Here is a 24,402-nt window from a genome sequence, read left to right as displayed (position 1 = left end):
GCGTGTCTGAATGGCGAATCCTGAATTTTTAGCCGCAAGTTTAGTTAAATGTACTACGGCATCTGAAATAAATGAATTAGCTAACTTAAGGAATTTAAGTTTGTGTGTGATGTCATCTAGTGTGGATGATTGAAGTGTCTCTTCCAGAGACTCAAACCAAAATGCTGCTGCAGCCGTGACAGGCGCAATACATGCAAGAGGTTGCAATATAAATCCTTGTTGAACAAACATTTTCTTAAGGTAACCCTCTAATTTTTTATCCATTGGATCTGAAAAAGCACAGCTATCCTCCACTGGGATAGTGGTACGCTTAGCTAAAGTAGAAACTGCTCCCTCCACCTTAGGGACCATTTGCCATAAATCCCGTGTGGCGGCGTCTATTGGAAACATTTTTCTAAATATAGGAGGGGGTGAGAAAGGCACACCGGGTCTATCCCACTCCTTAGTAACAATGTCAGTAAGTCTCTTAGGTATAGGAAAAACGTCAGTACTCGTCGGTACCGCAAAATATTTATCCAACCTACACATTTTTTCTGGGATTGCAACCGTGTTACAATCATTCAGAGCCGCTAATACCTCCCCTAGTAACACACGGAGGTTCTCAAGCTTAAATTTAAAATTTGAAATGTCTGAGTCCAGTTTATTTGGATCAGAACCGTCACCCACAGAATGAAGCTCTCCGTCTTCACGTTCTGCAAACTGTGACGCAGTATCAGACATGGCCCTTGCATTATCAGCGCACTCTGTTCTCACCCCAGAGTGATCACGTTTACCTCTTAGTTCTGGTAGTTTAGCCAAAACTTCAGTCATAACAGTAGCCATATCTTGTAATGTGATTTGTAATGGCCGCCCAGATGTACTCGGCGCTACAATATCACGCACCTCCTGAGCGGGAGATGCAGGTACTGACACGTGAGGCGAGTTAGCCGGCATAACTCTCCCCTCGTTGTTTGGTGAAATATGTTCAATTTGTACAGATTGACTGTTTTTTAAAGTAGCATCAATACATTTAGTACATAAATTTCTATTGGGCTCCACTTTGGCATTAACACATATAGCACAGAGATATTCCTCTGAATCAGACATGTTTAACACACTAGCAAATAAACAGCAACTTGGAAATACTTTACAAAGTAATTTACAAATAATATGAAAACGAACTGTGCCTTTAAGAAGCACAGAAAAATATTATAACAGTTAAAATAATTAAGTTATAGCATCAATCTTTGTCAGAATATACAGTTTTAGCAAAGGATTGTTCCCCTCAGCAAATGATAACTAACCCAGGCAGCAGAAAAAAATACACAAATAAACGTTTTTTTTTTTTTATCACAGTCAATACAATCAGCACAGCTGTGCTGTAATGATTACTTCCCTCAAAAAAGGCTTTGGAGATCCCTGAACTCTGTAGAGATGAACCGGATCATGCAGGAAGAAAATGAATCTCTGACTGAGTTTTTTCTGATGCATAGTGAAAGCACCAAAATGGCCCCTCCCCCACACACATAACAGTGAGAGAGATCAGTGAACTGCTCTAATTTAAATCAAAACTATTGCCAAGTGGAAAAATAGTGCCCAAAACATTTTTTCACCCAGTACCTCAGAGAAAAAAACGTTTTTACATGCCAGCAAAAAAACGTTTTACCTCAATAATTAATTGTCATTTAAAACCTATTGCAAGTCCCTGCAAATTAGGTTAAGTCTATGTATACAGTCTAAAAACCAGAGAAGTATAAAATATACATACATGACAGCCTGATATCAGCTACATCTACTGCATTCAAGGCTGGGTTTACATTATAACGGTATGGCAGGATTTTCTCATCAATTCCATGTCAGAAAATAATAAACTGCTACATACCTCTTTGCAGATTAATCTGCCTGCTGTCCCCTGATCTGAAGTTTACCTCTCCTCAGATGGCCGAGAAACAGCAATATGATCTTAACTACTCCGGCTAAAATCATAGAAAAAAACTCAGGTAGATTCTTCTTCAAATTCTACCAGAGAAGGAATAACACACTCTGGTGCTATTATAAAACAACAAACTTTTGATTGAAGATATAAAAACTAAATATATCACCATAGTCCTCTCACACATCCTATCTAGTCGTTGGGTGCAAGAGAATGACTGGAGGTGACGTAGAGGGGAGGAGCTATATAGCAACTCTGCTGGGTGAATCCTCTTGCACTTCCTGTAGGGGAGCAGTTAATATCCCACAAGTAATGATGACCCGTGGACTGATCACACTTAACAGAAGAAAGTCCCCTTTATTTGTTACGATTGTAAATCCTAGTGTTTCCCAAACGCTAGGATTTACCATCACTTTAACATAGGTGTATAACTCCTCCCACCTCATCATGACATCATCATTTAGAAAAAACATTATTAAAGGGAACTTACCCCCATAGATATATTGTCAAAATCACATTGCATGTTAAAAATTAGGGTTGCAACTAATGATTATTTTCATAATCGATTAATCGGACGATTATTTTTTCGATTAATCGACTAATCGGATAAAAAATAAAAAACAATTTTTTTCCTATATTTAAAATAAAATCCACCTACTGAGTGTTATAAATATAAACTTCAGACTAAAACTTTACAACTTTACATTAACAGAACTGTTGGTCCAATTTTTTAAGCAGCAGAACACATTTTTATAATTAAGCAAAACAAATCCACAAACAGTTTGAAAAGAGAACTAGTAAGAGGTAGACTATCACTGTTTATAACATTCTGTTATTCACTCTTTCAGAAACTTTGCATTGAAATGCAAACATGACAACATGTCCACATGCTCCTGGCTGAGGCTGGCATACTTTTTTGCAAGTTATTTTGCCTGCAGCAGAGGAGAGGCGCTCAGATGGTGTTGAGGTGCCTGAGATGCATTAGTAGGGTTTTGCCAATTTCACCAAGATGGGCTATTTATCTTTGTTAGCTCTCCACCAATGCAAGGGGCCTCTTAAAGTAAGCCTGGACTTCATTCTGACATAAAAATATCTTGAATATCTAAATGCAATGTTAAACAACCAGCTATAATGTTAGGGGGAAAAAATATCAAGTCCACTCTTAAAATAACAGATATATAGTTACATTTGAATTGGTTGAATTTGGTACATATTCCAATTAATTAAAAATATATGAAAAAAGACCTTAAGACCACTGCTTCATAACTGGTCCGCTGCCTCTGAGGCTGCGGTCTGCAATCTGCCCGATCCTATACAATCAGGCTGATTGACATCCCCTGCTAGCAGCCGAATGGGCGCGAATCTGCAGGGGGAGGCATTGCACAAGCAGTTCTGGTGAACTGCTTGTGCAATGTTAAATACTGACAGCGTATGCTGTCGGCATTCAGCGATTGTCTGTCGGACATGAAATGCCACAGCGTATCATGTCGGACAGACATTGATAAATTGGCCCCAATATATCAGTAACAGGACACAACCTTACACATTTATCTAAAGAGTATATATAATCAGCAATAGCAAGCAATCCGCAAAAAATTGTGCAAACAGGTAATAGTGACCTTAATTCATATAACAAATGCAATCAATCTAGGGCTAGGTGTAAATATTAAGCTTGGCACTATATCATACAAAGCATAGTCCCAAATCACCTGATTTAATATAAACAATCCAAATGATGACTCCTATTATTTCTGGGTTGCAGATAAGACAGGAGTAGTTGTAAACTTAAAAAGAAACTTATACTGTCCTGAAAAAGTGAAAAGTAAAATGTCTGTATATGTCCTTTAGGTTAAGGGCATAACCATAAAACAAAATACCATGTGCAGTAGCTCATTGGAGTAAAGCAGCTGGTGCTGTGCACAGACCAACTAATTGCAAACCAACTAATCGATTATGAGATTCGTTGGCAACTATTTTCATAATCGATTAGTTGTTGCAGCTCAATTAAAAAATACAATTTATGCTTACCTGATAAATTTATTTCTCTTGTGGTGTATCCAGTCCACGGATCATCCATTACTTGTGGGATATTCTCCTTCCCAACAGGAAGTTGCAAGAGGACACCCACAGCAGAGCTGCTACATAGCTCCTCCCCTAACTGCCATATCCAGTCATTCGACCAAAACAAGCCGAGAAAGGAGAAACCATAGGGTGCAGTGGTGACTGTAGTTTAATCTAAAATTTTGACCTGCCTTAAAATGACAGGGTGGGCCGTGGACTGGATACACCACAAGAGAAATAAATTTATCAGGTAAGCATAAATTGTGTTTTCTCTTGTAAGGTGTATCCAGTCCACGGATCATCTATTACTTGTGGGATACCAATACCAAAGCTAAAGTACACGGATGAAGGGAGGGACAAGGCAGGTACTTAAACGGAAGGTACCACTGCCTGTAAAACCTTTCTCCCAAAAATAGCCTCTGAAGAAGCAAAAGTATCAAATTTGTAGAATTTGGAAAAAGTATGAAGCGAAGACCAAGTCACCGCCTTGCAAATCTGTTCAACAGAAGCCTCATTTTTAAAGGCCCAAGTGGAAGCCACAGCTCTAGTAGAATGAGCTGTAATCCTTTCAGGAGGCTGCTGTCCAGCAGTCTCATAGGCTAAGCGGATTATGCTTCTTAGCCAAAAAGAAAGAGAGGTTGCCGAAGCCTTTTGACCTCTTCTCTGTCCAGGATAAACAACAAACAAAGCAGATGTTTGACGAAAATCTTTAGTAGCTTGTAAGTAAAACTTTAAATCACGAACCACGTCCAGATTATGTAAAAGACGTTCCTTCTTTGAAGAAGGATTAGGACACAATGATGGAACAACAATCTCTTGATTGATATTCTTAGTAGATACCACCTTAGGCAAAAACCCAGGTTTTGTACGCAGAACTACCTTATCTGCAAGGAAGATCAGATAAGGAGAATCACATTGTAAAGCAGATAACTCTGAGACTCTACGAGCCGAGGAAATAGCCATCAAAAAAAGAACTTTCCAAGATAAAAGCTTGATATCTATGGAATGAAGAGGTTCAAACGGAACCCCTTGAAGAACTTTAAGAACCAAATTTAAGCTCCATGGGGGAGCAACAGGTTTAAACACAGGCTTGATTCTAACCAACGCCTGACAAAATGCCTGAACGTCTGGAACATCCGCCAGACGCTTGTGCAAAAGAATAGACAGTGCAGAGATCTGTCCCTTCAAAGAACTAGCTTATAATCCTTTCTCCAAACCCTCTTGGAGAAAAGATAATATCCTGGGAATCCTAACCTTACTCCATGAGTAACTCTTGGATTCACACCAATAAAGATATTTACGCCATATCTTATGGTAGATTTTCCTGGTAACAGGCTTTCGTGCCTGTATTAAGGTATCAATGACAGACTCGGAGAAGCTACGCTTTGATAAAATCAAGCGTTCAATCTCCATGCAGTTAGTCTCAGAGAAATTAGATTTGGATGATTGAAAGGACCTTGAAGTAGAAGGTCTCGTCTCAAAGGCAGAGTCCAAGGTGGAAAGGATGACATGTCCACTAGGTCTGCATACCAGGTCCTGCGTGGCCACGCAGGCGCTATCAAAATCACCAATGCTCTCTCCTGCTTGATTTTGGCAATCAGTCCAGGGAGCAGAGGAAACGGTGGAAACACGTAAGCCAGGTTGAAAGACCAAGGCGCTGTTAGAGCATCTATCAACGTCGCTTCCGGGTCCCTGGACCTGGATCCGTAATAAGGAAGCTTGGTGTTCTGGCGAGACGCCATGAGATCCAGTTCTGGTTTGCCCCAACGATGAATCAATTGAGCAAACACCTCCGGATGGAGTTCCCACTCCCCCGGATGAAAAGTCTGACGACTTAGAAAATCCGCCTCCCAGTTCTCTACACCTGGGATATGGATCGCTGATAGGTAGCAAGAGTGTTTCTCTGCCCAGCGAATTATTATGAAGACTTCTAACATCGCTAAGGAACTCCTTGTTCCCCCTTGATGGTTGATGTAACCCACAGTCGTGATGTTGTCCGACTGAAATCTGATGAACCTCAGGGTTGTTAACTGAGGCCAAGCCTAAAGAGCATTGAATATTGCCCTCAATTACAGAATATTTATTGGGAGGAGTTTCTCCTCCTGAGTCCATGATCCCTGAGCCTTCAGGGAGTTCCAGACTGCACCCCAACCTAGAAGGCTGGCATCTGTCGTTACAATTGTCCAATCTGGCCTGCGAAAGGTCATACATTTGGACAGATGGACCCGAGATAGCCACCAAAGAAGAGAATCTATGGTCTCTTGATCCAGATTTAGTAGAGGGGACAAATCTGTGTAATCCCCATTCCACTGACTGAGCATACATAGTTGCAGCGGTCTGAGATGTATGCGCACAAACAAAACTATGTCCATTGCCGCTACCATTAAGCCGATTACCTCCATGCACTGAGCCACCAAAGAGCGCAGAATAGAATGGAGAACACGGCAAGAATTTAGAAGTTTTGATAACCTGGACTCCGTCAGGTAAATTTTCATTTCTACAGAATCTATCAGAGTCCCTAGGAAGGAGACTCTTGTGAGTGGGGACAGAGAACACTTTTCCTCGTTCACTTTCCACCCGTGTGACCTCAGAAATGCCAGAACTATGTCCGTATGGGACTTGGCAATTTGGAAATTTGAAGCCTGTATCAGGATGTCGTCTAGATAAGGGGCCACTGCTATGCCCCGCGGCCTTAGGACCGCCAGAAGCGACCCCAGAACCTTTGTAAAAATTCTTGGGGCTGTAGCTAACCCGAAGGGAAGAGCCACAAACTGGTAATGCCTGTCCAGAAAGGCAAACCTTAGGAACCGATGATGATCTTTGTGTATCGTAATGTGAAGGTAAGCATCCTTTAGATCCACCGTAGTCATATATTGACCCTCCTGGATCATAGGTAGGATGGTCCGAATAGTTTCCATTTTGAATGATGTAACTCTGAGGAATTTGTTTAAGATCTTTAGATCCAAGATTGGTCTGAAGGTTCCCTCTTTTTTGGGAACCACAAACAGATTTGAGTAAAATCCCTGTCCCTGTTCCTCCTTTGGAACTGGATGGATCACTCCCATAACTAGGAGGTCTTGCACACAGTGTAAGAATGCCTCTTTCTTTATCTGGTTGACAGATAATCGTGAAAGGTGAAATCTCCCTTGTGGAGGAGAAGCCTTGAAGTCCAGAAGATACCCCTGAGATATAATCTCCAACGCCCAGGGATCCTGAACATCTCTTGCCCACGACTGGGCGAAGAGAGAAAGTCTGCCCCCTACTAGATCCGTTACCGGATAGGGGGCCATTCCTTCATGCTGTCTTAGAGGCAGCAGCAGGCTTTTTGGCCTGCTTGCCTTTGTTCCAGGACTGGTTAGGTTTCCAGGCCGTCTTGTACTGAGCAAAACTTCCCTCTTGTTTTGTAGCAGAGGAAGTTGATGCTGCACTTGCCTTGAAGTTTCGAAAGGCACGAAAATTAGACTGTTTGGCCCTTGATTTGGACCTGTCCTTAGGAAGGGCATGACCTTTACCTCCAGTAATGTCAGCAATAATTTCCTTCAAACCAGGCCCGAATAGGGTCTGCCCCTTGAAGGGAATGTTAAGTAGTTTAGATTTGAAGTCACGTCAGCTGACCAAGATTTGAGCCATAGCGCCCTACGCGCCTGGATGGCAAATCCAGAATTCTTAGCCGTTAGTTTAGTCAAATGAACAATGGCATCAGAAACAAAAGAATTAGCTAGCTTAAGTGCTCTAAGCTTGTTAAGTATGTCCTCCAATGGAGTCGTTGTCTGTAAAGCCTCTTCCAGAGACTCAAACCAGAACGCCGCAGCAGCAGTGACAGGAGCAATGCATGCAAGGGGCTGCAGGATAAAACCTTGTTGAATAAACATTTTCTTAAGGTAACCCTCTAATTTTTTATCCATAGGATCTGGTAAAGCACAACTGTCCTCGACAGGGATAGTAGTACGCTTTGCTAAAGTATAAACTGCTCCCTCCACCTTAGGGACCGTTTGCCATAAGTCCCCGTGTGGTGGCATCTATGGGAAACATTTTTCTAAAAATAGGAGGGGGGAAAACGGCACACCGGGTCTATCCCACTCTTTATTAATAATTTCTGTAAACCTTTTAGGTATTGGAAAAACCTCAGTACACACCTGCACTGCAAAGTATTTATCCAGTCTACACAATTTCTCTGGCACTGCAATTGTGTCACAGTCATTCAGAGCAGCTAAAACCTCCCTAAGCAAAACACGGAGGTTCTCAAGCTTAAATTTAAAAGTAGAAATATCAGAATCAGCTTTCCCTGAGTCAGAGATATCACCCACAGACTGAAGCTCTCCTTCCTCAGCTTCTGCATATTGTGAGGCAGTATCAGACATGGCTCTTAAAGCGTCTGTATGCTCTGTATTACGCCTAACACCAGAGCTATCACGCTTTCTTCTAAATTCAGGTAGTCTGGCTAATACCGCTGACAGTGTATTATCCATGACTGCCGCCATGTCTTGTAAAGTAATCGCTATGGGCGTCCTTGATGTACTTGGCGCCATTTGAGCGTGAGTCCCTTGAGCGGGAGTCAAAGGGTCTGACACGTGGGGAGAGTTAGTCGGCATAACTTCCCCCTCGTCAGAATACTCTGGTGATAAATTTTTTAAAGACAAAAGCTGATCTTTATTGTTTAAAGTGAAATCAATACATTTAGTACACATTCTCATATGGGGTTCCACCATGGCTTTTAAACATAATGAACAAGGAGTTTCCTCTATGTCAGACATGTTTGTACAGACTAGCAATGAGACTAGCAAGCTTGGAAAACACTTTAAATCAAGTTAACAAGCAAATATAAAAAACGGTACTGTGCCTTTAAGAGAAACAAATTTTGTCAAAATTTGAAAAACAGTGAAAAAAGGCAGTAAATCAAACGAAATTTTTACAGTGTATGTAATAGGTTAGCAGAGCATTGCACCCACTTGCAAATGGATGATTAACCCCTTAATGCAAAAAACGGATAAAAAAAACCGAAATAAACGTTTTTTAAACAGTCACAACAACTGCCACAGCTCAGCTGTGGCCCTACCTTCCTCAATAAACGACTTTTGAAGCCTTTAGAGCCCTTCAGAGATGTCCTATAGCATGCAGGGGACTGCTGAGGGAAGCTGAATGTCTCTGTCTGTAATTTTAACTGCGGAAAAAAGCGCTAAAATAGGCCCCTCCCACTCATACTACAACAGTGGAAAGCCTCAGGAAACGGTTTCTAGGCAAAAATCAAGCCAGCCATGTGGAAAAAACTAGGCCCCAATAAGTTTTATCACCAAAGCATATATAAAAACGATTAAACATGCCAGCAAACGTTTTATATTGCCATATTATCAGAGTATATATCTCTGGTAGTAAGCCTGATACAAGTCGCTATTAAATCACTGTTTTTAGGCTTAACTTACATTAATCAGGTACCAGCAGCATTTTCTAGTCCCTAGAAAAACTTAAAACTGCACATACCTCAATAGCAGGATAACCTGCACGCCATTCTCCCTCTGAAGTTACCTCACTCCTCAGACATATGTGAGAACAGCAGTGGATCTTAGTTACAAGCTGCTAAGATCATAGAAAACGCAGGCAGATTCTTCTTCTAAATACTGCCTGAGATAAAATAGTACAACTCCGGTACTATTTGAAAATAACAAACTTTTGATTGAAGAAAAAACTAACTATATTTTACCACTCTCCTCTTACTACCTCCATCTTTGTTGAGAGTTGCAAGAGAATGACTGGATATGGCAGTTAGGGGAGGAGCTATGTAGCAGCTCTGCTGTGGGTGTCCTCTTGCAACTTCCTGTTGGGAAGGAGAATATCCCACAAGTAATGGATGATCCGTGGACTGGATACACCTTACAAGAGAAATACAGATTTGTTTACCAGAATGCAACCAATATTACCTATTTCCCAAAAATTGGTTTAAATCATAATCTCTATTCATCCCCTTTGGGGTAAGTGCCTCCAGTTTGTGAATCCATAGCATTTTCCTCCTTTTCAAAAGAGTTTCCCTATTTTGGCCCCTATTATTTGGAACCTCAATTGTGCAATGGAATGCCCAGCCTTCAGAAAATGGCACGCCACTGATGCCTCAAGATTTTTCCTCCTAATGTTAGATTTGTGTTGCACAATTTTGTCCTGTACCCTTTGGGTCGTCTCGCCAATATAAATCTTGGCACACAAGCATTTAATTAAATATATCACAAATGTAGAATTGCAGGTAAAGTATCCATTTATACCATATATTTTGCCTGTGTAGGGGTGGTAAAAGTTGTCACCCTTGACCAGACTACCAGAACTGGAGCAGCCTAAGCAAGGGAAACAACGCTTCTTTTGAGTTGCTAGATAGCCCATGTTGTTCCTTTTTAAACTCCCCACATCAGCTCTAACCAGTGCATCCCTTAGCTGGGTGACTATAGGCTGGCATAGGAGCATTTGCAAAAATATCTACCCCTGGATTACAATTCTTTACTATATGTCAATGATGTCTAATTATTTGTTGGATATTTGGGCTGAGGGAGTTAAATTCTGAGACAAAAACCATCCTCTCTGGTTTACTTTTTCTCAGTAAGTTTAAGGGCCTCACTTCGTGTTATTCTTTTTACTTCATCTACACTGTTATTGATGAGCTCAACCAGATAACCTCTCTCTAAAAAACGTTTACCCTTGTCCGCAAGTATGGTGCTCACCAATTCCTTATCCTTAAAGGGACATTAAACACGTTGAGATGGTAATATAAAATGATAAATTGTATATAATAAAACAACTCTGCAATATACTTTCATTATTTATTTTGTCCTCTTTGCCTGTAATTCCATTCTGAAATTGTGAGCTTTTCAGTTCCTGTTAGAAATGGAAGTGCAGAACACTGTTAAATCCAGCACAACCATTGGCTGCACACTCTAGTGACCTATTTATAACTGATCCTAATTGGCCACAGCAGAGAAGGTAACACAAGTTACAACATGGCAGCTCCCAGTGTTTTATAGACACTAAAACTTTACACTTATTTTGGCACTTTTTAAACAACTAATGAAACTTTAAAAAATACATCTACATGTTAGTCATGGACTAACCTTTTCTTTAAATGCTTCATTCTATCTAGCATGTATTTAGTGTTTAATGTCCCTTTAACTATTCTCCTTACTCTTAGAAGTTGTTTTTTTGGCAATTATTGTTTTAATGTAGAGGGGTGAGCACTAGCATAGTGAAGCAGGGTATTTTCAGTCTCTTTGCGATAAAGATCAGTATATAAGTGACCATTGTGTTTATATTCTTTTGTATCAAGAAATTTGACACTTTCTCCAAGTGAGTGTGAACTTAATAAATCTTGAATTATTGTTTAATGTATCTACAAACTTTTTAAGAGATCCAACGTCGCCTCACCAAATACCAGATGATATCTATATAGCGCCACCAGGTGGCGCCATATAGATGAAACAACTGATTCTCGTACAAATTCATGTAAAGGTTTGCATAGGTAGGGGCGACGTTGGATTCCGTAGCTGTACCTTGTCGTTGGATATAAAAGGTGTCCTGAAACAGAAAGTAATTGTAATACAAGATAGTTTCCAAAAGTTTAATCAGAAAATGTTGTTCACCAACACTAAACTTTCTACTCTCTGCTAGTATACTTTTAATTAAATCAATACCCCTATTGTGTGTAATTTAAGTATATAGACTCACAATGTCTAGACTGTATAAAACAAATTTTTCATAGTTATCCGTCAGCCCATCAATTTTTAACAAGAAATCACTAGTGTCCCTGATGTATGTAAGGGATTGGGAGACAAAAGGCCTCAGAACTTTGTCCAGATAAATGAAAATATTAGTAAATATAAATATATATAAGATTGGGAACCACCGCCAAGAAGAGGCCAAAATAGGGAAACTCTTTTGAAAATGAGGGAAATTCTATGGATTCACAAACTGGAGGCACTTACCCCAAAAGGGGATAATTAGAGATTTTGATTTAAACCAATTTTTGTGAAATAGGTAATGTTGGTTGTATTCTGGTAAACAAATCTGTATTTTTAACATGTGATGCGATTTTGACATTATATATATATATATATATATATATATATATATATATATATATATATATATATATATATATATATATATATATATATATAGGAGGTAAGTTCCCTTTAATAATGTTTTTTCTAAATAATGATGTCATGATGAGATGGGAGGAGTTAGACACATGTGTTAAGGTATTTAAGGTGATGTGTTACATCGCATTGCAGACATGACGAAGGGTTAACAACCCGAAAAGTAGTCCTGCTGTTTTGTACCTGCTCCAAGCTGAAGGAATAAAATAAGTTTAATGATGCTGCCTTTTCTTTGGACTATTGTATCTTAAAAGGTACGCAGTAACCTTTTGGCTTGCACACCTGTTTTGCTTTGGTGCTGGATCCTTCCTGGGATTGCAGTTCATAAAGTGCCGTAAGTCGGATAAACTAGCGATGTCCAGAAATGAGCGTAAATACAAATTTCTGGAGTCGCCAGTGACTTACGGCACTTTAGAAACTGCTGGCGCCTAAGAAAATACAAAAAATGTCAAATCTCCCGTAAAAGTCAAACCCACCTCCCAAAAATAAACCTGACACGTTAAACCCCTATATCTGCCATCAAATGCACATCAGAACTAATAATAAAAGTATTAACCACTAAACCGACAACCCCCAACAACGCAATAAGCCTAATTAAACTATTAACTGTTAATCCGCAATTCACCCACATCGCGATCTACCTAATAAAACTATTAATCCCTAATCCGCCATTAAGCCACATCGCAATAAACCTAATAAAGTATATTAACCCCTAATCCGCCATTAACCCACATTGCAACAAACCTAATAAAACTATTAACCCCTAATCCGCCAAACCCACACAACGCAATAATCCAAATAAATCTATTAACCACTAATCCGCCAAACCCCCACAATGCAAATAACTAATTAAATTACTAAGCCTCCTAACCTAACACCCCTAAATTAACAAAATAGTGCAATACATCCAGCAGCGATACTCACAGGTCAGAGCTTCAAGGAGTCACTACAAAACTCCCCAACAATAGTAAAAAAATGTAAAAATGAAGCTCTCCAAAATGCCAAAGTTTCAGTGCTTTATTTTAGAAAGTGCAGAGTCAAACAGCCACGACGTTTCGGGGAGCTATGCCCCTTAATCATGTGGTAAGTGATAGTACAGGTACACCTGTTTAAATAGCTCACCTTGGGATTTTAACCCTTACAATCTTGTATTCCACATTCTATAAATGCAACAGCACCATCTGCTGGTGGAAAGATAGGTAGACCATGTACAAAAATTAAAAACAAAAACAGCTATGAAGCCCCTATACCAGAACCACATCTACATAAACAATAAACACTGCAATTTATTTATTAGAACTTATTTAAACAACATTAGGCTCCATGATTTAAAACCAATATTGCAAAATATACGAACACAAGAGCAACACCAGATCAGTAGAACACAGACCAGTCTATCTCTCTATTGAGCCCCCTAGGCTCCAGGGTATCCAACTTAAAAATCCAATAGGATTCACGTTGTTTCAAAAGGATATCCCATGGCTGTACCTTCAGTTGCAGGGTACAGCCATGGGCTCCAACGTTGCCCCTAACTATGCAAACATTTTTATGAATCTTTTTGAAGAAAAATTTGTTTTTGAAAATTATTTATTTCGTCAGTGTGGCGCCACCTGGTGGCGCTACATTGATGATATTTTTGGCATATGGTTGGGCAGCGTTGGAGCCCTTGAACTTTTTGTTAGGGAGTTAAATGATTCGACAAACAGTATTAAGTTTACACTTACTTATAGCGAAATTTCAATTGATTTTTTGGATGTGACTGTTTTGAAGGATGGGTGCAATTTCAAGACTGATATTTTCAGCAAGGAGACTGATAGGAATAACCTGCTATTATATAGCAGTGCACATCATCCTTCACTAGTCAGATCATTGCCAAAGAGTCAATTGCTTAGAGTTAAGCGCATAGTTGCAGAGGAATCGTTAGTACCCTTGCGACTTTCAGAAATGGGTGACAAATTTGTGCAACGCGGGTACCCCAGAGATCTTATTGGTGACACCATCAATCAGGTGTCCCAATTGGATCGAAAAACAGAATTTATGTTTACCTGATAAATTACTTTCTCCAACGGTGTGTCCGGTCCACGGCGTCATCCTTACTTGTGGGATATTCTCTTCCCCAACAGGAAATGGCAAAGAGCCCAGCAAAGCTGGTCACATGATCCCTCCTAGGCTCCGCCTACCCCAGTCATTCGACCGACGTTAAGGAGGAATATTTGCATAGGAGAAACCATATGGTACCGTGGTGACTGTAGTTAAAGAAAATAAATTATCAGACCTGATTAAAAAAACCAGGGCGGGCCGTGGACCGGACACACCGTTGGAGAAAGTAATTTATCAGGTAAACATAAATTCTGTTTTCTCCAACATAGGTGTGTCCGGTCCACGGCGTCATCCTTACTTGTGGGAACCAATACCAAAGCTTTAGGACACGGATGAAGGGAGGGAGCAAATCAGGTCACCTAAATGGAAGGCACCACGGCTTGCAAAACCTTTCTCCCAAAAATAGCCTCAGAAGAAGCAAAAGTATCAAACTTGTAAAATTTGGTAAAAGTGTGCAGTGAAGACCAAGTCGCTGCCCTACATATCTGATCAACAGAAGCCTCGTTCTTGAAGGCCCATGTGGAAGCCACAGCCCTAGTGGAATGAGCCGTGATTCTTTCGGGAGGCTGCCGTCCGGCAGTCTCGTAAGCCAATCTGATGATGCTTTTAATCCAAAAAGAGAGAGAGGTAGAAGTTGCTTTTTGACCTCTCCTTTTACCGGAATAAACAACAAACAAGGAAGATGTTTGTCTAAAATCCTTTGTAGCATCTAAATAGAATTTTAGAGCGCGAACAACATCCAAATTGTGCAACAAACGTTCCTTCTTTGAAACTGGTTTCGGACACAGAGAAGGTACGATAATCTCCTGGTTAATGTTTTTGTTAGAAACAACTTTTGGAAGAAAACCAGGTTTAGTACGTAAAACCACCTTATCTGCATGGAACACCAGATAAGGAGGAGAACACTGCAGAGCAGATAATTCTGAAACTCTTCTAGCAGAAGAAATTGCAACTAAAAACAAAACTTTCCAAGATAATAACTTAATATCAACGGAATGTAAGGGTTCAAACGGAACCCCCTGAAGAACTGAAAGAACTAAGTTGAGACTCCAAGGAGGAGTCAAAGGTTTGTAAACAGGCTTAATTCTAACCAGAGCCTGAACAAAGGCTTGAACATCTGGCACAGCTGCCAGCTTTTTGTGAAGTAACACAGACAAGGCAGAAATCTGTCCCTTCAGGGAACTAGCAGATAATCCTTTTTCCAATCCTTCTTGAAGGAAGGATAGAATCTTAGGAATCTTAACCTTGTCCCAAGGGAATCCTTTAGATTCACACCAACAGATATATTTTTTCCAAATTTTGTGGTAAATCTTTCTAGTTACAGGCTTTCTGGCCTGAACAAGAGTATCGATAACAGAATCTGAGAACCCGCGCTTCGATAAGATCAAGCGTTCAATCTCCAAGCAGTCAGCTGGAGTGAAACCAGATTCGGATGTTCGAACGGACCCTGAACAAGAAGGTCTCGTCTCAAAGGTAGCTTCCAAGGTGGAGCCGATGACATATTCACCAGATCTGCATACCAAGTCCTGTGTGGCCACGCAGGAGCTATCAAGATCACCGACGCCCTCTCCTGATTGATCCTGGCTACCAGCCTGGGGATGAGAGGAAACGGCGGGAACACATAAGCTAGTTTGAAGGTCCAAGGTGCTACTAGTGCATCCACTAGAGCCGCCTTGGGATTCCTGGATCTGGACCCGTAGCAAGGAACTTTGAAGTTCTGACGAGAGGCCATCAGATCCATGTCTGGAATGCCCCACAGCTGAGTGACTTGGGCAAAGATTTCCGGATGGAGTTCCCACTCCCCCGGATGCAATGTCTGACGACTCAGAAAATCCGCTTCCCAATTTTCCACTCCTGGGATGTGGATAGCAGACAGGTGGCAGGAGTGAGACTCCGCCCATAGAATGATTTTGGTCACTTCTTCCATCGCTAGGAAACTCCTTGTTCCCCCCTGATGGTTGATGTACGCAACAGTTGTCATGTTGTCTGATTGAAACCGTATGAACTTGGCCCTCGCTAGCTGAGGCCAAGCCTTGAGAGCATTGAATATCGCTCTCAGTTCCAGAATATTTATCGGTAGAAGAGATTCTTCCCGAGACCAAAGACCCTGAGCTTTCAGGGATCCCCAGACCGCGCCCCAGCCCATCAGACTGGCGTCGGTCGTGACGATGACCCACTCCGGTCTGCGGAATGTCATCCCTTGTGACAGGTTGTCCAGGGACAGCCACCAACGGAGTGAGTCTCTGGTCCTCTGATTTACTTGTATCTTCGGAGACAAGTCTGTATAGTCCCCATTCCACTGACTGAGCATGCACAGTTGTAATGGTCTTAGATGAATGCGCGCAAAAGGAACTATGTCCATTGCCGCTACCATCAAACCGATCACTTCCATGCACTGCGCTATGGAAGGAAGAGGAACGGAATGAAGTATCCGACAAGAGTCTAGAAGTTTTGTTTTTCTGGCCTCTGTCAGAAAAATCCTCATTTCTAAGGAGTCTATTATTGTTCCCAAGAAGGGAACCCTTGTTGACGGAGATAGAGAACTCTTTTCCACGTTCACTTTCCATCCGTGAGATCTGAGAAAGGCCAGGACAATGTCCGTGTGAGCCTTTGCTTGAGGAAGGGACGACGCTTGAATCAGAATGTCGTCCAAGTAAGGTACTACAGCAATGCCCCTTGGTCTTAGCACAGCTAGAAGGGACCCTAGTACCTTTGTGAAAATCCTTGGAGCAGTGGCTAATCCGAAAGGAAGCGCCACGAACTGGTAATGCTTGTCCAGGAATGCGAACCTTAGGAACCGATGATGTTCCTTGTGGATAGGAATATGTAGATACGCATCCTTTAAATCCACTGTGGTCATGAATTGACCTTCCTGGATGGAAGGAAGAATAGTTCGAATGGTTTCCATCTTGAACGATGGAACCTTGAGAAACTTGTTTAAGATCTTGAGATCCAAGATTGGTCTGAACGTTCCCTCTTTTTTGGGAACTATGAACAGATTGGAGTAGAACCCCATCCCTTGTTCTCTTAATGGAACAGGATGAATCACTCCCATTTTTAACAGGTCTTCTACACAATGTAAGAATGCCTGTCTTTTTATGTGGTCTGAAGACAACTGAGACCTGTGGAACCTCCCCCTTGGGGGAAGCCCCTTGAATTCCAGAAGATAACCTTGGGAGACTATTTCTAGCGCCCAAGGATCCAGAACATCTCTTGCCCAAGCCTGAGCGAAGAGAGAGAGTCTGCCCCCCACCAGATCCGGTCCCGGATCGGGGGCCAACATTTCATGCTGTCTTGGTAGCAGTGGCAGGTTTCTTGGCCTGCTTTCCCTTGTTCCAGCCTTGCATTGGTCTCCAAGCTGGCTTGGCTTGAGAAGTATTACCCTCTTGCTTAGAGGACGTAGCACTTTGGGCTGGTCCATTTCTACGAAAGGGACGAAAATTAGGTTTATTTTTTGCCTTGAAAGGCCGATCCTGAGGAAGGGCGTGGCCCTTACCCCCAGTGATATCAGAGATAATCTCTTTCAAGTCAGGGCCAAACAGCGTTTTCCCCTTGAAAGGAATGTTAAGTAGCTTGTTCTTGGAAGACGCATCAGCTGACCAAGATTTCAACCAAAGCGCTCTGCGCGCCACAATAGCAAACCCAGAATTCTTAGCCGCTAACCTAGCCAATTGCAAAGTGGCGTCTAGGGTGAAAGAATTAGCCAATTTGAGAGCATTGATTCTGTCCATAATCTCCTCATAAGGAGGAGAATCACTATCAACCGCCTTTATCAGCTCATCGAACCAGAAACATGCGGCTGTAGCTACAGGGACAATGCATGAAATTGGTTGTAGAAGGTAACCCTGCTGAACAAACATCTTTTTAAGTAAACCTTCTAATTTTTTATCCATAGGATCTTTGAAAGCACAACTATCCTCTATGGGTATAGTGGTGCGTTTGTTTAAAGTGGAAACCGCTCCCTCGACCTTGGGGACTGTCTGCCATAAGTCCTTTCTGGGGTCGACCATAGGAAACAATTTTTTAAATATGGGGGGAGGGACGAAAGGAATACCGGGCCTTTCCCATTCTTTATTAACAATGTCCGCCACCCGCTTGGGTATAGGAAAAGCTTCTGGGAGCCCCGGGACCTCTAGGAACTTGTCCATTTTACATAGTTTCTCTGGGATGACCAACTTGTCACAATCATCCAGAGTGGATAATACCTCCTTAAGCAGAATGCGGAGATGTTCCAACTTAAATTTAAACGTAATCACATCAGGTTCAGCTTGTTGAGAAATGTTCCCTGAATCAGTAATTTCTCCCTCAGACAAAACCTCCCTGGCCCCATCAGACTGGGTTAGGGGCCCTTCAGAACCATTATTATCAGCGTCGTCATGCTCTTCAGTATCTAAAACAGAGCAGTCGCGCTTACGCTGATAAGTGTTCATTTTGGCTAAAATGTTTTTGACAGAATTATCCATTACAGCCGTTAATTGTTGCATAGTAAGGAGTATTGGCGCGCTAGATGTACTAGGGGCCTCCTGAGTGGGCAAGACTCGTGTAGACGAAGGAGGGAATGATGCAGTACCATGCTTACTCCCCTCACTTGAGGAATCATCTTGGGCATCATTGTCATTGTCACATAAATCACATTTATTTAAATGAATGGGAATTCTGGCTTCCCCACATTCAGAACACAGTCTATCTGGTAGTTCAGACATGTTAAACAGGCATAAACTTGATAACAAAGTACAAAAAACGTTTTAAAATAAAACCGTTACTGTCACTTTAAATTTTAAACTGAACACACTTTATTACTGCAATTGCGAAAAAACATGAAGGAATTGTTCAAAATTCACCAAATTTTCACCACAGTGTCTTAAAGCCTTAAAAGTATTGCACACCAAATTTGGAAGCTTTAACCCTTAAAATAACGGAACCAGAGCCGTTTTTAACTTTAACCCCTTTACAGTCCCTGGTATCTGCTTTGCTGAGACCCAACCAAGCCCAAAGGGGAATACGATACCAAATGACGCCTTCAGAAAGTCTTTTCTAAGTATCAGAGCTCCTCTCACATGCGACTGCATGTCATGCCTCTCAAAAACAAGTGCGCAACACCGGCGCGAAAATGAGGCTCTGCCTATGATTTGGGAAAGCCCCTAAAGGATAAGGTGTCTAAAACAGTGCCTGCCGATATTATTATATCAAAATACCCAGAATAAATGATTCCTCAAGGCTAAATATGTGTTAATAATGAATCGATTTAGCCCAGAAAAAGTCTACAGTCTTAATAAGCCCTTGTGAAGCCCTTATTTACGATCTTAATAAACATGGCTTACCGGATCCCATAGGGAAAATGACAGCTTCCAGCATTACATCGTCTTGTTAGAATGTGTCATACCTCAAGCAGCAAGAGACTGCTCACTGTTCCCCCAACTGAAGTTAATTGCTCTCAACAGTCCTGTGTGGAACAGCCATGGATTTTAGTGACGGTTGCTAAAATCATTTTCCTCATACAAACAGAAATCTTCATCTCTTTTCTGTTTCTGAGTAAATAGTACATACCAGCACTATTTCAAAATAACAAACTCTTGATTGAATAATAAAAACTACAGTTAAACACTAAAAAACTCTAAGCCATCTCCGTGGAGATGTTGCCTGTACAACGGCAAAGAGAATGACTGGGGTAGGCGGAGCCTAGGAGGGATCATGTGACCAGCTTTGCTGGGCTCTTTGCCATTTCCTGTTGGGGAAGAGAATATCCCACAAGTAAGGATGACGCCGTGGACCGGACACACCTATGTTGGAGAAATCATTGTTAAAACCTGGGTTGTCTTCTAAAAAAGATTCAAAGAGAATGATTTTTGTATCTGAATTTTCCAGACAAAGTGATCAGGTTTGGAAAATTATCAGAAAACATTGGGGTATCCTGAAAGATTGCAATTCGGAGGTTGTTGAATTTGACCAAATGCCTATGCCAGCATATAAGCGTAGTAAGAGCTTGAGGGACTCTTTGATTAAAGCTGACATTGGCCCTGGTAGAATACTATCTCAGCGGTTTATCACCAAAAAGAATTTGGGCTGTTTTCCCTGTTTAGGGTGCAGCAATTGCAATTCTATAATAAAGAGTCCCTATTTTTTACACCCACATAGTGGTTATAAATTTCATTATAGGGACTACTTTACTTGCAATAGCAATTATGTTATTTACATGATCAAATGCCCATGTGGGAAAGCCTACATTGGCGAGTCCTCTAGGAGGGTACGGGATCGGATCACTGAACACAAGAGCAACATCAGGTGTAAGGTATTCACTGCACCAGTAGCTTATCATTTTTTGGCTATGGGACATCCTATTAGCCAACTTAGGTTCCAGGTAATCGAACAAATTAGGACCCCCCGTAGAGGTGGCAATAGGGATATCCTTTTGAAACAACGTGAATCCTATTGGATTTTTAAGTTGGATACCCTGGAGCCTAGGGGGCTCAATAGAGAGATAGACTGGTCTGTGTTCTACTGATCTGGTGTTGCTCTTGTGTTCGTATATTTTGCAATATTGGTTTTAAATCATGGAGCCTAATGTTGTTTAAATAAGTTCTAATAAATAAATTGCAGTGTTTATTGTTTATGTAGATGTGGTTCTGGTATAGGGGCTTCATAGCTGTTTTTGTTTTTAATTTTTGTACATGGTCTACCTATCTTTCCACCAGCAGATGGTGCTGTTGCATTTATAGAATGTGGAATACAAGATTGTAAGGGTTAAAATCCCAAGGTGAGCTATTTAAACAGGTGTACCTGTACTATCACTTACCACATGATTAAGGGGCATAGCTCCCCGAAACGTCGTGGCTGTTTGACTCTGCACTTTCTAAAATAAAGCACTGAAACTTTGGCATTTTGGAGAGCTTCATTTTTACATTTTTTTACCCCTAAATTAACCACAATTACCTAAATTAAAAAATATTAAATTACAATTAAAATAAAAAAATCTAAGTGAAGGTAAAGTCAAGCTAACTGTGTTACGGCAATTGAACAATTGCATAAAAAAAGCCTAAGTTTCATTCATGGATTCGTCAATCAATGCTTATTTAGCAGTTATAATACCTTATAAATGATATATGTAATAACGCCGTTCATCTGCCTGCATTATTCAAATTTTTCGTCATTGATGACAATTTATACAATTTCCAATAAACACTGCCCCCCCGTGGCGTTCAACCACCTTTACAAATACGCCCATTGTATAATGTGTGCATGCGCAATATAATTAGCGCATGAGGACAAAAACAAATACGTCCATTGTATAATGTGCGCATGCGCAATATAATTAGCGTATGAGGACAAAAATACTGATTTGTTTTCTGTGTATATGTGCGTTCATGAGCCGCGCATGTCCTGTTACAGCCAGCACGATCGATACAATGAAGTGAAGAGACAGCTACTTTCATAGCGTTGTGGTGTGATATATATTAATCGTACCTATCTATTATCAGTAAGATAATAAACACATATAATAAAACACTTTTTATTTATAATTCTTATATTCATATTATTGAATTATATTATTTTAATTCAATTAGTTTAATCACGTAATCCAAATGTCACATAAGTAAGTTAGTATTGGAAGTCTTCAACGATTGCAAAGAAACAACTGTGCTCTGTTCAGAAATAGTTCACAATCAGTTTACCAAATCATTGCATACATATGTATCATTGAAGTTTAAGGGGAGAGTGGAGCATGCGCATATACATTTATTCACGGGAGCGCGCTTCATTGCTACGTATAGAGCGGGTGGGACCACTCGAAAAAAGCAGGATGTTTTGGATGGGAGGAGTTGGCGACGAAACGGTACAGATTTTTAAACTTGTATAAAATAATAATACATTGCGACAATGTTTACGTAGACTTAATATAAGCGTAGTATAGATCCAGAATGGTTAACGTTGACTTCACTTTAAAAATAAAAAAATAAAAATTGAAATTAATCTAAGATTACAAAAATAAAAAAAGTCTAACATTAAATAAAATAATAAAAAATAAAAATTTTTAACCTAATCACTATGAAAATAAAAAAGCCCCCCAAAATAAAAAGTAAACCCCCCCAAAATAAAAAAAACTAACACAAAAAAATTCTAAACTACCCATTGCCCCTAAAGGGGCATTTGTATAGGCAATGCCCTTAAAAGGGCATTTAGCTCTTTTACTGCCCTTAAAAAGGGCATTCAGCTCTTTTAAGAGTGCCCAGAAATCTCTAATCTAAAAAAAAATAAAAAAATAAAAAAAAAAAAGCCTAAGTCTAGCCTCCCAAATAGGTACTCACCGTTCCTGAAGTCCAGCGGAGAAGGTCCTGTTCCAGGCAGCAAAGTTTTCTTCAAAGCGGCCAACATCTTCTTTCAAGCGGGGACCTCTTCTTTTTCTAATAGATTTATTAGGATTATTGCGTTGTGTGGGTTTTCCCATAGACATCAATGGGGAGAGCTGGCAAAAAAAAAGTCTAACACCTGCGATCGCTGAAACAAAAGCTCCGTAATGCAGCCCCATTGATGTCTATGGGGAAGATAAAGTACAGTTTAAACCTAACACCCTAACATAAACCCTACGTCTAAACACCCCTAATCTGCTGCCCCTGACATCGCCGACACCTACTTAATGTTATTAACCCCTAATCTTCCGCTCCCGATATCGCCAACGCCTAAATAAAATTATTAACCCCTAATCTGCCGCTCCCGATATCGCCGACACTATACTAAAGTTATTAACCCCTATTCGCCCCCCCCAACATCGCCGAAACTATATTAAAGTTATTAACCCATATTCAGCCACTCCCGAAATCGCCGCCACCTAATTAAAGCTATTGACCCCTAAACCGTCAGCCCCCCACATCCCAACAACCTAAATTAAACTATTAATCCCTAACCCTAACGTAACGCTAACACCCCCTTACTTTAACATAATTAAACTAGATCTAAATTAAACTTACAATTATTAACTAAATAAACCTATTAACCCCTAAACCGCCAGCCCCCCACATCGCAACAACCTAAATTAAAATATTAACCCCTAACCCAACACCCCCTAACTTTAACATAATTAAACTAGATCTAAATTAAACTTACAATTATTAACTAAATATACCTATTAACCCCTAAACCGCCAGCCCCCCACATCGCAACAACCTAAATTAAAATATTAACCCCTAACCCTTACCCTAACACCCCCTAACTTTAAAATAATTAAAATAGATCTAAATTAAATTTACAATTATTAACTAAATAATACCTATTTAAAACTAAATACCTGTAAAATAAAACCTAAGCTAGCTACAATATAACTAATAGTTACATTGTAGCTAGCTTAGGTTTTATTTTTATTTCACAGGTAAGTTTGTATTTATTTTAACTAGGTAGACTAGTTAGTAAATAGTTATTAACTATTTACTAACTACCTAGCTAAAATAAATACAAACTTACCTGTGAAATAAAACCTAAGCTGCCTTACAATAAAACCTAACATTACAAAAATAAAAACCTACTATTACAAAAAATAAAAAAACGAAAAAATAAAGATTATTCCTTTTCTAATACCCTTTAAAAAAAACTTAAAATGGCCTTTTGGGGGGCCCTTTTGGGGGGCCCTTAAAGGCGCCTTTTGTAGGGCATTGCCCCGAGATAAACAGCTCTTTTGCTCTAAAAAAATACAAACACCCCCTAACACTATACAAACCCCCACCCCCCAAACTACCAAGGGCCCTTAAAAGGGCCTTTTGTGGGGCATTGCCCTGAGATAAACAGCTCTTTTGCATAAAAAAAATTCAAACAACCCCTAACATTATACAAACCCCCACCCCCCAAACTACCAAGAACAATTAAAAAGGGCCTTTTGTAGGGCATTGCCCTGATATAAACAGCTCTTTTGCTACAAAAAATAAAACACCCCTAAAAAACATAATTTATGCTTACCTGATAAATTCAATTCTCCTGTAGTGTAGTCAGTCCACGGGTCATCCATTACTTATGGGATATTAACTCCTCCCCAACAGGAAGTGCAAGAGGATCACCCAAGCAGAGCTGCTATATAGCTCCTCCCCTCTACGTCATACCCAGTCATTCGACCGAAAACCAAACGAGAAAGGAGAAACTATAGGGTGCAGTGGTGACTGGAGTATAATTTAAAATTTAGACCTGCCATAAAAAACAGGGCGGGCCGTGGACTGACGC

At 40.5% G+C, this 24,402-nt stretch overlaps 1 protein-coding gene across 4 annotated transcripts in view; it reads right to left on the bottom strand.

The window, feature by feature from the left end:
* Positions 1–24,402, bottom strand: part of TEDC2 (tubulin epsilon and delta complex 2) — a 293,826-nt gene that overhangs the window by 44,938 nt on the left and 224,486 nt on the right. The gene's annotated exons all lie outside the window — the stretch shown is intronic.

This window comes from Bombina bombina, chromosome 11 (assembly GCF_027579735.1).
Source record: "Bombina bombina isolate aBomBom1 chromosome 11, aBomBom1.pri, whole genome shotgun sequence".
NCBI classification, from domain to species: Eukaryota; Metazoa; Chordata; class Amphibia; order Anura; family Bombinatoridae; genus Bombina; species Bombina bombina.
This window is presented reverse-complemented; position numbering and strand designations above follow the sequence as displayed.